This window comes from Equus przewalskii, chromosome 19, assembly GCF_037783145.1.
Source record: "Equus przewalskii isolate Varuska chromosome 19, EquPr2, whole genome shotgun sequence".
Taxonomy (NCBI): domain Eukaryota; kingdom Metazoa; phylum Chordata; class Mammalia; order Perissodactyla; family Equidae; genus Equus; species Equus przewalskii.
Genome location: NC_091849.1, coordinates 33337935 through 33350196, shown reverse-complemented (window position 1 = coordinate 33350196; position 12262 = coordinate 33337935). Strand labels below are relative to the sequence as shown.

The window sequence follows — 12262 nt, the reverse complement described above, 5'->3', positions numbered from 1 at the left end:
ATTGTATTCTTCAGCTCTGGCATTTGTCTGATTCTTTTTTATGATTTCTATATCTTTGTTGAACTTTTTATTTTTTTATGTATTGTTTACCTGAGTTCATGGAGTTGTATATCTGTGTTCTCTTGAATCTCACTAAGCTTCCTTAAAATAATTACCTTGAAATCTTTTTCATTTAACTCAAAGATCTCCATTTTGGGGGGTCAAAAATACTGGAAAATTATTTTCAATTTTTGGAAAATTGTGTTCCTTTGGTGGTGTGTTGTCATGTTTCCTTGTATTTTTTTTCATATTTCTGATGGTTTTGCATTGATGCCTGCACATTTGAGGGCACAGCCACCTATTCCAGAATTTTTGAACTGGCTTCAGTGGAGAAAGTCTTTCACCTGAAAGCAACTGTGATGGTGATGGCTGAGTGGGATGTAGCATCTTGGTTCCTTGGAAAGCACAGTGGCATAGTCTCTGTGCAGCTCCATCAACTGAGTTTGATGTCAGGCAAACTGTAGTGATCTCCTATGGCCATGAATACAGTGACTCTGCGGGTGCCACTGGTGGGTAGGACTAGTGAGATCCTTGGGGGTGAAGGCTACTGGAATCTTCCTGGGATTTTTTTTTACCCAAAGGTGGAAGTTCTAGCCTAGAGTATCTCTCTTGGTGCTTGCTCTAGAATGCTGCCGCTCAGAGCAATAGCTGAACCAGGGTCCTGGGATCAGGTGCACAAATACTGTATCACCTGGGTCCTGGTGCACAGGTGTGATTTTGAGGCGATGGCACTGGTGTCGAAGGCGTGGGTGTGTGCAGATCTTCCATGAAACTGGGGCCTGGATTTCAGGGGCTCCCTGCAGTGACTCTGGTGGGGTGGGGAAAGTAACAGCAGCACATATCCCAGGATGATAAAGTGCAGCAGTGGCTTAGTTCCAGGCAGCAGGGTGCAATAGCAGCACAGCCTTCGGATGACGGCTCATAGTCCCAACTCAGGCCTCAAGGAGGAATCACAGGACAGAATAAGTATGTCCTTAGTGGTGCTCCATTGAATTCATGTTTTGGGACCCAGGAGGAGCTGCGGCTTAGGGCAGAAGTAACGCTATTGACAATGATGGTTCAGAGCTGTGACCTGGGATCCAGGGAATGGGGTTCCAGGCAGCTGGCAGCACTTCTGGCAATAACGGTTCAGAGTGGTGACCTAGGACAAGGAGCAGTGCTCACAGAAGTAAAGCCTGCCCAGATGATGTGACAAAGCTACAACCTTGGCAGAGTAGTGGCAACTCTGGTCCTGTATATGGTGAAGTGCTGTGGCATCCCAATCACGGAGACTGGATCACAGCATTGACTGGTGCCCCTGAAGGAAGGTCTTACAGCATTGACAGCTCTAGCTGGGGGGAGTAGATGCAGGGGGGTAGGAGGAGACCTCCAGTTAGCTCCATCAGCTTGGATTAGCATTGATGAAGACTATGGGAGACTTCTACAGCAAAGGGTGCAAATGCCACAGTGATAAGACTTGCTGGAGTTCTCCTGCTCTCCTTTCCCTGTGGGGTATAATTCCTCTGAGAGGATTCCTCCTGGTACCACGACACTCTGGCCTGGCAGACGGAGTGATGTGGATAAAATGCTTCCTATATTTGTCTATGTGGTCATTCTCAGTTTTGAGCTCCACAGGGTTTTTGCTGCTTCTTAGTTGTAGTCCAGAGCATTCCTTGAGCTATTTTGGTTGGTCTGTAGTTGTTTATTTATTGTTTTTGTTGGGGAGACAAGCATTGCAGTCTCCTATCCCTTCATCTTGCTGATGTCACCCCTCTCTTTTTCAGGGTCTTAAGGTGCAAGGTTAAATTATTGGTTTTAAAAATCTTACTCCTTTTGTAATATAGGTAATTTAGAGCTATAAATTTCCCTCTAAGCATTATTTTACCTGCATTTTATAAGTTTTGGTGTATTGTGTCTTCATTTTCATTAATTGCAAAATGTTTTCTGATTTCCCTTTTGATTTCTTCTTTCACTCATTGGTTGTTTAGGAATGTGATTAATTTCTACATATTTGTTTCTTAAGATTTCCTGTTTGATTTCTAATTTCATTCCATTTTGTAATATTTCTATCCTTTTAAATGTATCAAAGTTTGTCTTATAGTCTACCATATGGTCTATCCTGGAGAATGTTTTATGTGCACTTGAGAAGAATGTATATTTTGTTGTGGGTGGAGTGTTCTACAGATGTTGGTTAGCTCTGGTTGGTTTACAGTGTTAGCCAAGTCTTCCATTCTTTGTTGATCTTTTGTCTTGTTCTATCCATTACTAAAAGTGGCATATTGAAATTTCCAGCTATTATTTTTGAATTGTCTATTTCTCCTTTCATTTCTATCAATTTTACTTCAGATATATTGGCATTCTGTTATTAGGTGCATATATGTATATAATCGTTATATCTTTCGGATAGAGTGATGGTTTTATCATTAAAAAATGTTTCTCTTTGTCTCTAGTAAGATTTTTTTGTTGCAAAGTCAACTTTGTCCATTAGTATAGCCAGTCCAACCTTTTATGGTTGCTGCTTGCATGATATACCTTTTTTCTATCCTTTGACTTTCAATCTCTTTGTGTCTTTGGACGTATGGTGTGTGTCTAAGACAACATACTGTTGGATCATTTTTTTGTCCAGCCTGATAATCTTTGCCTTTTGATTCATTGTTTAATCTGTTCACATTTAATGTTATTTTTTATATAGTTAGAGTTACATTGGCCATTTTACTTTTTCTTTTCTAAGTCCTTTATCATTTTGCTTATCTATTGCACCTTTATTACATATTTTCGAATGTAGCATTTTAATTTCATTAATTGCATATATAATTATTTACACTTAAAATATATAAAAATAATTTATTTTATATACATATTAGTTGTTGATCTAAGGTTTATCATAGTTTCAGTATTATACTAGCTTAGTTTTAGTAATATGTAGAAATGTTCTTCCTATAAAGCTCTCTTCTCTTTTCCTTCCCTTTGTGATATTATCGTTATATGCATTACAACTATTAATGTTGCAAACACAACAACATATTGTTATAATTATTACTTTATCATCTGTCATTTCTTTAGCCTGTTGCAGTTTTGCTCCCACCCATCTCCTTTATGCAGTTATTGGCAAATACATTACACATGTATTTCCATTCCATTATTTTATACAATTTTTAAAAATTTAATCACGCCTATGGTTTAATCTATTTCGTTTGCCTCTGTTGCCGCAAAAAAAAAAGAAGATTAAGGGGCTGGCCCAGTGGCATAGTAGTTAAGTTCACGTGCCGTGCTTTGGTGACCTGAGGTTCACAGGTTCAGATCGCAGGTGCAGCACTGCTCGTCAAGCCACATTGTGGTGGCATCCCACATAAAATACAGGAAGATTTACACAGATGTTAGCTCAGGGCCAATCTTCCTCATAAAAAAAATAATACAAAAATAAAGATAAATAAAAAAAAGATTAAGTCATGCCATGAAAAGAAAGTAGTTTGAAAGGACCCATTCAATTTAATCCAACAAACATTTGTTGAGTGCTTAAGTGCATGACATTCTCCCTTGGAATTCTATCCAACATTCTGGAAATGGGTAGAGTTGGACCAGAAGGCATCCTTGATATTAGGGATGGTGTTGAACTGTAGGCATTTTTTTTCTTTTCTCAATGTTTTGTGGAATTTCTAAAGAGCTCTTTACTGATAGAAGGTTTCAGAGGACCAAGCTTGGAGTGAGCTTTATCCTTCCACTTGCAGATTTGGCTGAAATCATCAATGTCAGGACATCTTTAGAAGGATGGGACTGGATGCCTATAAGAAGCCTTTTCAGCACGATTTTGATCTAGTTATTGAAGAGATTGATTATGTTTTTGTGGTTGGTTTTACATTAAAAAGAAAACTTTGAGGGAGTGAATAAATAGGATAATATCTGATATTGAAGGTAAGGATTTTAAGATAGAATTAACTGGAAGAATTACTTAGTCAATGTTTTCTAGCTACACGAAATTTGCAGAATTAAGGTGACAGCAATTAAAACATGCCTTAGCTTCAATTTATTCTTGTCTTCATAAAGAATTATTTGTTTGCAGCAGTTACCTTCTCGATTATGGTTTGCTTAACTTATCATTAAAATTAAATCTGTGTTTCTTGAACATGCTGAGATGGGAGATGTGACCCCAAAGCGTGGTGAATGGTAGGCCAAGGTGTCTGGGATCTGAATAATGCCACAGATGAGTGTTGACTTTCTGCAATAGGAAATGGTGCATCTTTTAATTCTTCCATGCCAATCAGTTTAATAGAGAAACCAAGGTTTAGCTACATTTAGAGTTTACTGTGTACAGTGGTTAAGGACAAGAGTAAACATGTTTTTGAATATTAGTGTTCTGTTTCTCTCTGTTACCAGGGTAAGTCTTCCAGGTACCTCATGGAGGTAAAAGAGATGGAGGTGCCATGTCACAACGTGGAAGTGAGAGAAATAACTGGCCTAGTGTATGAGGAGAGTTCTTTGAGTCCAGCACTCCACTCTCTAGTAGAGTAGCCACTAATCACAGGTGGCTACGGAAACCTTGAATCACATGGCTAGTGTGACTCCACAATTGAGTTTTAAATTTGATTTGATTTTAGCTAATTATATTTAAAACTTGATATTCACTTCAGTTATTGGGAAACTTTGAAGTATGTTTTGAACAACTTGCAAACATGAATCTACTTTTTAACTATAAATTTTATGAAATCTGAATACATAGTTCCTCTGAAAATTCAGTATCCAAATTGAGTTGAGCAGGAAGTATAAAATATATGTCAGATTTCAAAGACATGACATGTAAAATTGAATATAAATATTTTGCTGTTAATTCTGTAATTTCATGTTGAAATCACAATATTTTGGACATACTGGGTGAAATGATATTAAAATTAAATTAAAATTAACAGACCTTTTTTTTCTCCTTTTGCTTTTTAAATGTGACTACTAAAAAATTGAAATTACATACATCAGTTGTATTATATTTCCACTAGACAGTGCTGGTCTAGAAAAAGATTATCCATTTTGTCCCTGTAGCACATTATTTCTGAATGGTTATTAAAATTGCCTTCTACATATATACATACCTAGTGTAATAGCAGAAAGTACATAATATTAGGCATGCGTAGCAAATAACCCAGGTTTTTAGAACAAATGTTTTTTAAATCAGTTAAGGAAAGAATAGATTAAAAATATGCTTCTACAGTGTCATTTGCAATTGCTTAATTACCTTTAGTAGTCCTCTTTGTTTGTGCGGATTAAAATTACCATCTCTAGTCCTTGCTTTCACCTGAGGGAATTCCTGTAGTATTTTTTGCAAAGCAGGCCTTTTAGCAACAAATTATCTCGGTTCCTGATTATCTGGGAAAGTCTTTATTTTTCCTTTATTTTTCAATGATAATTTTGCTGGATAGAGAATTCTTTGTCGACAGGTTTTATTTTCTTTGAGCACTTTGAATATGTTATCTCTCTGCCTTATAGTCTTCATTGCTTCTGCTTAGAAATAAGCTGTTAATCTTGGGGTTCTTTTGTATGCAATGAATGATGTTTTTCTTGGTGATTTCAAGATTTTCTCCTTGTCATTGACTTTCAGCCTTTTAACTATGGTGTGTCTGTGGATTGCTTTACATTTATTCTACTGGAAGTTTGTCAGCCTTCCTGGATGTGTAGGATATTCTTTTTCAATAAATTTGGGACGTTTTCAGCCATTATTTCTTTGAATAATTTTTCTGCTTTCTCTCCTCTCCTTCAGATGTTCCCATTACACATATGTTGGTTCATTTAATGGTGTCCCACATTTCTCTGAGGCTCTGCTCATTTTTCTGCATTCTTTTTTTCTCTCTCTTTTTGAGCTTGCATCATCTCTTGATGTCTCCTCAAGTTTTATTATTCTTTTTTTTTTGGCAGTTCAAATCTACTGCTGATCTCCTCTAATGAATTTTTTATTTCAGTTATTGTACTTTTCAACTGCAGAATTCTCATTTGGTTCTTCTTTATAATCTTAATCGCTTTATTGATATTCTCTCTTTGATGCTGCATTGTCATCGTACCTTCCTTTACTTCTTTAGTCATGCCTTCCTTTAGGTCTGCAAAAGTTTTAATAATGGCTACTTTGAAATATTTTTTCTATTAAATCCAACATCTGGTTATCTTCACAGACAGTTTTTGCTACCCTCTTGTTTTCTGGTATATTGGTCATACTTTTCTATTTCTTTGCATGTGTCAGAATTATTCCTGGAACTTGGGACATAGTAGGAAATGTATTGTAACATCTCTGGGTACTACTTCCACCCCTTGGGGATTATTATTGCTTTAGTTTGTATAATGATAGGCTGGGTTGTTTCAGCGAAGTCTATTTTCCTCTCCTTATCCCACAGTATGAAACTACTGATGTTTTTCCTCAGGAACATCCAGCTTTTGGTATACCCACAGTACCCTGGAATGACAGTGGTACTGGTAGGACTCTCTCCTACTCTTTCCTTCACCACACCCAGTTGTTCAACTCCACTAATTGCCATTGCTTTCAACAGTACTCTGGGGCATACACTTCTTTATAATGAATCAAATAAAATTGTGACTCCTCTGTGGCATAGTTTCTGAAGTTAACGTTTGATATTTGTTCAGACCCCAGGAGGGTTTCTCTCAGCTGCCTATTCCCTGGTTCTTGCCTGAAAATTATCCAACCTACAATCTGAGCTGTATCATCATTAGATCCATGAATGCCCTCACAACTCCTTTTCACCGTAACCTCTACTGTTCTTGGGAATGCCTTTAGGTTTAAACTTTTCCATGTTCTGTTGCAAATGAAGTCATTACTTTTGGGAATATATTAGGAGGTATCTGCTTTATGGCTTGTTTCTCCCCACAAGCAAAATATCCGAGCAAGAGTTCTGAAGCTGGGTGTGGGGACAATAGCAAGCTTTTCTGTGAGTGACATCCTCACTCAAAGGAGGCACTGAGTGCTTGGTGGAGGGAGTGGTCAACAGCTTGAAGTTCTCTCAGCTTGCCTCTTCTGGCATTAACCTAGGAAAGGGCTACTGGGGTTCAGTATTCTAAGCATGCCACACTCAAGGTGGATTCTTCACTCCACGACTTGGGGTTGGGCAGAAGATGGGACCTCCACCTCTAGACTGTACTCATTGGGAACTTAGCCTCAGCAAGAGATAGCTGGAGATAGGGAGAGTAATGCTGAAGTCCTCCTTCTCCTGGGGAGAAAAAAACCCTCTGGCTTGAATCTGAGGAAGAGACAGCCCTGTGTTTTTGGCTGCAGCAGTCTGGAGTGGAGAATCTCTGCCTTGCTGAACTGGAAGCGGGGAGGGATAGAATCTTTCTCAAATACCACAGATTCTCACCTTTCTTATTAAATTGTTATAGATTTCCTTGAATAGATGTTTCATCATTTGCTGTTTGCTTGTAATCTCTGAGCCAGAGGCTTTAAGAGGTTTTCTTTATATATATATAGTTTTCTTGAGTTCCTCTGGAGGGTAGGTCAGCCGAGTTCCTCACACTGTCATGCTGGAAGTCAATGTCCTTATATAACATATTTGAAATGAAAAAATCATAGAAATGAAGAACAGGTTAGTGGTTTCCAGGGGTAAAGGTAAGGGTTGGGGGTGGGTGTGGGAGGTGGGAGCGAAGTAGATGTGGATAAAACCAGGCAATATGAGGGATCTTTGTGATTATGAAAAAGTTCTTTATCTTGACTGTATCAATCTTATTATCCTAGTTGTGATATTATACTAGAATTTCTTAAGTCATTACCCTCTGGGCTACCTGTGTAAAGGATACGTGGAATCTCTCTGAATTGTTTGTCACAACTTCATGTGGATCTACAATTATTCAAAATAACAAGCTTAATTAATAGAACATACTCGACACTATAGCAATAAATAACGTCAGATAAAATTATGGAGTATGTTTTCATGAATAATTATTTAAACCTTAAAGTGAATATTTATAGAAGTATAATAAAGACTTAGGCAATTATTTAAAAAACAGTGTTAACCAAACAGGCAAGATAAAAAATTCTCTATCATAAACTCAGTTTTATAAAAATTAGAGATGTATATGTTTTATAAAAAAGACTGAAATATACATTAAAATGATTATAGTGATTATCTTATGATAGAACAGAAACAGATTAATTTGTCTCTATTAATTATATAGACTTCCAATCTTATTCATTGAAAGTGTATATAATAATAACATATATATATATAATTATATAATAAGAAAGATAGTATGTTGATTTTTAAAACAAATAAAATCCAGCATAATGTACTTTTTGTGGACTTGTATTTTGGAAGTCCTGGAACTCTTCTAGCATCCAGTAACCTCATTGAGAGGTGGCTAAGAATCAGCAACAGTGAGTCAGTGTTGCAGTCAAAATACTCTGTTGTACATGGTAGATCATTAACGAAAGCATTGACCAGTTCCCTACGTTCTTTGCACGTATGTAGAAGTTTTATTCTGGCCAGCTTTTAAGTCATAAAGTAGAACTCGATTATGACTATTGATGTTTTCTTTCCAATGCTGAAGATGGCAGATCACTTAGTCATTTCTCTTCTTCCTTGACAGGTATTTCTTTATTCTAGGGCTATCTACAGGAAACTTCGGTAAGTCCCACTTAAGGAGATTCCTCTCTGCATGAGTTACAATCTCCTGGTTCATATATAAAACAAGGATTTCCACTTTTTCACTTTTTCCTAGGAACTGGCAAACCCACAATATTATTAAGTTGTCCATTTACCTTAGAAACACAAGCACCCATGCCCAGCTTTCAGAGAAGTATTTACACTGTGTCACCAAGAGGGTAACTAATAATTCTACCTACATGGTCAGTTAATCATGGAGTGGATTGGAAAGTTCATGAATACATAATGATGAAAATTCAGCTACAAAGATTTTTGTTTAATTCGGGAGACGTATTTTTCACCCAAAGAGTGAAGATCCCATTCCTAATTCTACATCAGGTGGCAAGGAGCACAGCAGCGTACTGGCTAACCCCCGAATTACAATGAGCACAGTTCTCTTAAGAGCAGTTTCAACAAATAGTGTGCTTCTCTTACCTCTAAGGAAGGCTTGAAAAAGAACCCAAAAAGGGCCAATATTTTTATTAGTTAATATTGTTTGGCCATATTGAGGAATTATTTTCCTCTGGGATAATTAAAAATTTTATCCTTATTTTTTGTGGAAGTCAGGTTTCAGGCCATTCCCTTCTCCTTTCTGTAATACTTTCAGATACTGAAATGATCAATGACAGTGGGATAAAAAATTAAATATTGTTAATATTTATCATATTCCAGGAATCAGTTAGACATTCACATGGGAAATCATGTAATTCAATTCTTAACTTTAGTGATGAAGAAATAGAAACTCAAAAGAGTAAATCATTGGACCAACACATAGATTGGGTGCCAGAATTCTGATCACATGAAAATGAATACAATGCTTTTTTCCACCTACGATGTATATTAACTAACTGAGCTCCAGAACAACTCAGATTCAGTGAGATATTGCTTTGTATTGGAGGGATATTGGAAAAGGAAATATTAAGTTGAGGTGTGCGAAATTCATGTCTATGAATTGTCTATGAGTGAAGGTTCACTCAACTTTTATCTTAGCTATTGTGATTAATTATGCAATAAACATAGGAGTGCAGATACCTCTTTGAGATACTGTTTTCATTTCTTTTGGATAAATACCCAGAAGTGGAATTACTGGATCTTGTGGTATTTCTATTTTTAATCTTTTGAGAAGCCTCCATACTGATTTCTATAGTGGCTGCACAAATTTACATTCCCACAAATGGTGCACAAGTGTTCTGTTTTCTCTACGTCCTCGCCAACGTTTATCTTGCATGGTTGAAGACAGCTTTTCTAACAGGTGTGATCTGTTATCTCATTGTGGTTTTGATTCGTATTTCTCTGATGATGAGTGATGTTGAGTGAGCACTTTTCATGTACCTGCAGACCATTTGTTAATCTTTGGAAAACTCTCCAGTCAGTTCTTCAGCCTAGTTTTTAATCGGGTTGTTTGTTTTTGGCTATTGAGCTGTATAAGTTCTTCACATATATTCTTTTAAAATCAGATAGTTTGTGTTTTTGCTATTGAGGTGCATGAGTTCTTTACATATTTTGGATATTAACCCCTTATTAGATATATGACTTGCAAATGTTTTCTCCTATTTGGAGGTTGCCTTTTCATTTTTTTGATGTTTTCCTTTGCTATGCAGAAGCTTTACAGTTTGATGTAGTTCCATTTGTTTATTTTTGCTTTTGTTGCCTTTGCTTTTATTGTCAAATCCAAAAAATCATTGCTAAGACCAATGTCAAGCTGCTTACTGCCTTTATTTTCTTCTAGGAGTTTTCTGGTTTGAGGCCTTATGTTCAAGTGTTTAATTCATTTTGAGTTAATCTTTGTGTATGGTGTAAGTTAATGGTCTACTTTCACTCTTTTGCATGTGGCTGGCTGGTTTTCCTCACTATTTATTGAAGAGACTTTCCTTTCTCTATTGTATGTTCTTAGCTGCTTGGTTGAAAATTAGCTGTCCATATATGTGTGAGCTTTTTTCTGGGTTCTCAATTTTGTTCCATTGACCTATGTGTCTGTTTTTGTACCAAACAATGCTGTTTTGATTACTGTAGCTTTGTATTATACTTTTAAATCAGGGAAAATAATACATCCAGCCTCTGCATTGGCTTTTCAGGGTCTTTTGTTATTCCATGTAAATTTTAGGATTCTTTGCTCTATCTCCATGGAGTGATGGATTTCATTGGGATTTTCATAGGGATTGCAGTGAATCTGTATATTGCTTTAGGTAATATGGACATTTTAATTATGTTAATTCATCCCATCTATGAGCACAGAATATCTTTCCATTTCTTTGTGTCTTTTTCGATTTCTTTTAACAATGTTGTACAGTTTTCAGTTGTACAAGTCTTTCACCTCCTTGGTTAATTTCATTCCTAGATATTTTATTCTTTTTGTTGCAATTGTAAATGAATTGTTTTCTTGATTTCTCCTTCTGCTAGTTCACTATTAGTGTATAGAAACACGACTAATTTTTGTATGTTAATTTTGTATGTAGATTTTCTACTCTGCAACTTTGCTGTATTTTTCTATTAGTTCCAACAGTTTCTTTGGCAGAGTCTTCAGAGTTTTCCATGTATAAGATCATGTCATCTGCAAATAGAGACAATTGTACATCTTCCTTTCCTATTTGAGTGGTTTTTATTTCTTTTTCTTGCCTAATTGCTCTGACTAAGAATTGCAGTACAGTGTTCAATAAAGTGACAAAGGTGGGCATCATTTTCTTCTTCTTGATCTTAGAGGAAAAGCTTTCAGCTTTTTACCATTGAGTACCTTGTTAGCTGTAGGCTTGTCATACATGGCCTTTATTATCTTTAGGTATGTTCCCTCTATACTCAGTTTGATGAGAATTTTTATCATGAACGGATGTTGAATTTTGTCAGATGCTTTTTCTAAATCTATTGAGATGATTATATGACTTTTATCTTTCATTTTGTTAATGTGGTTTATCACATTGATTTGTGATGTTAAACCATCCTTGCATCCCTGGAATAAATCCCACTTGACCGTGATGTATGATCCTTTTAATGTACTGTTCAATTAGGATTGCTAATATTTTGTTATGAATATTGTATCAATGCTCATCAAGAATATGGGGCTGTAATTTTCTTTTCTTGTAATGTCCTTGTCTGTTTTTTGGTATCAAGGTAATGTTGGTCTTTATAAAATGAGTTTGGAAGTCTTCCCTCCTCTTTATTTTTGGAAGAATTTAAGGATTGGTATTCATTTTTCTTTAGATGTTTTGTAGAATTTACCAGTGAAGCCATCTGGTCCTGGACTTATTGTTGTTGGGTATTTTGATTACTGATTCAATCTCTTTACTGGTAATTGGTCTGTTCATATTTTCTGTTTCTTCATGATTCAGTCTTAGTAGGTTCTTTGCTTCTGGGAATTTATCCATTTCTTCTAGGTTGTCCAATTTATTGACATATAATTGTTCCTAGTATTCTCTTATGATCCTTTGTATTTCTGTGGTATTAGTTATATGTCTCCTCTTTCATTTCCAATTTTATGTTAGCCCTCTCTCTTTTTTTCTAGGGGAGTCTACCTAAATGTTTGTCTATTTTGTTTATATTTTTCAAAACATCAGTTCTTAGTTTCATTGATCTTTTCTATTGTCTTTTTAGTGTCTCTCTGTTTCATTTATTTCTGCTCTGAT

The 12262-nt window shown here is 36.1% G+C and overlaps 1 long non-coding RNA gene across 1 annotated transcript in view; it reads left to right on the top strand.

Moving 5' to 3' along the window:
• Positions 1-12262, top strand: part of LOC139077484 (uncharacterized) — a 157059-nt gene that overhangs the window by 113964 nt on the left and 30833 nt on the right. The window lies entirely within an intron of this gene.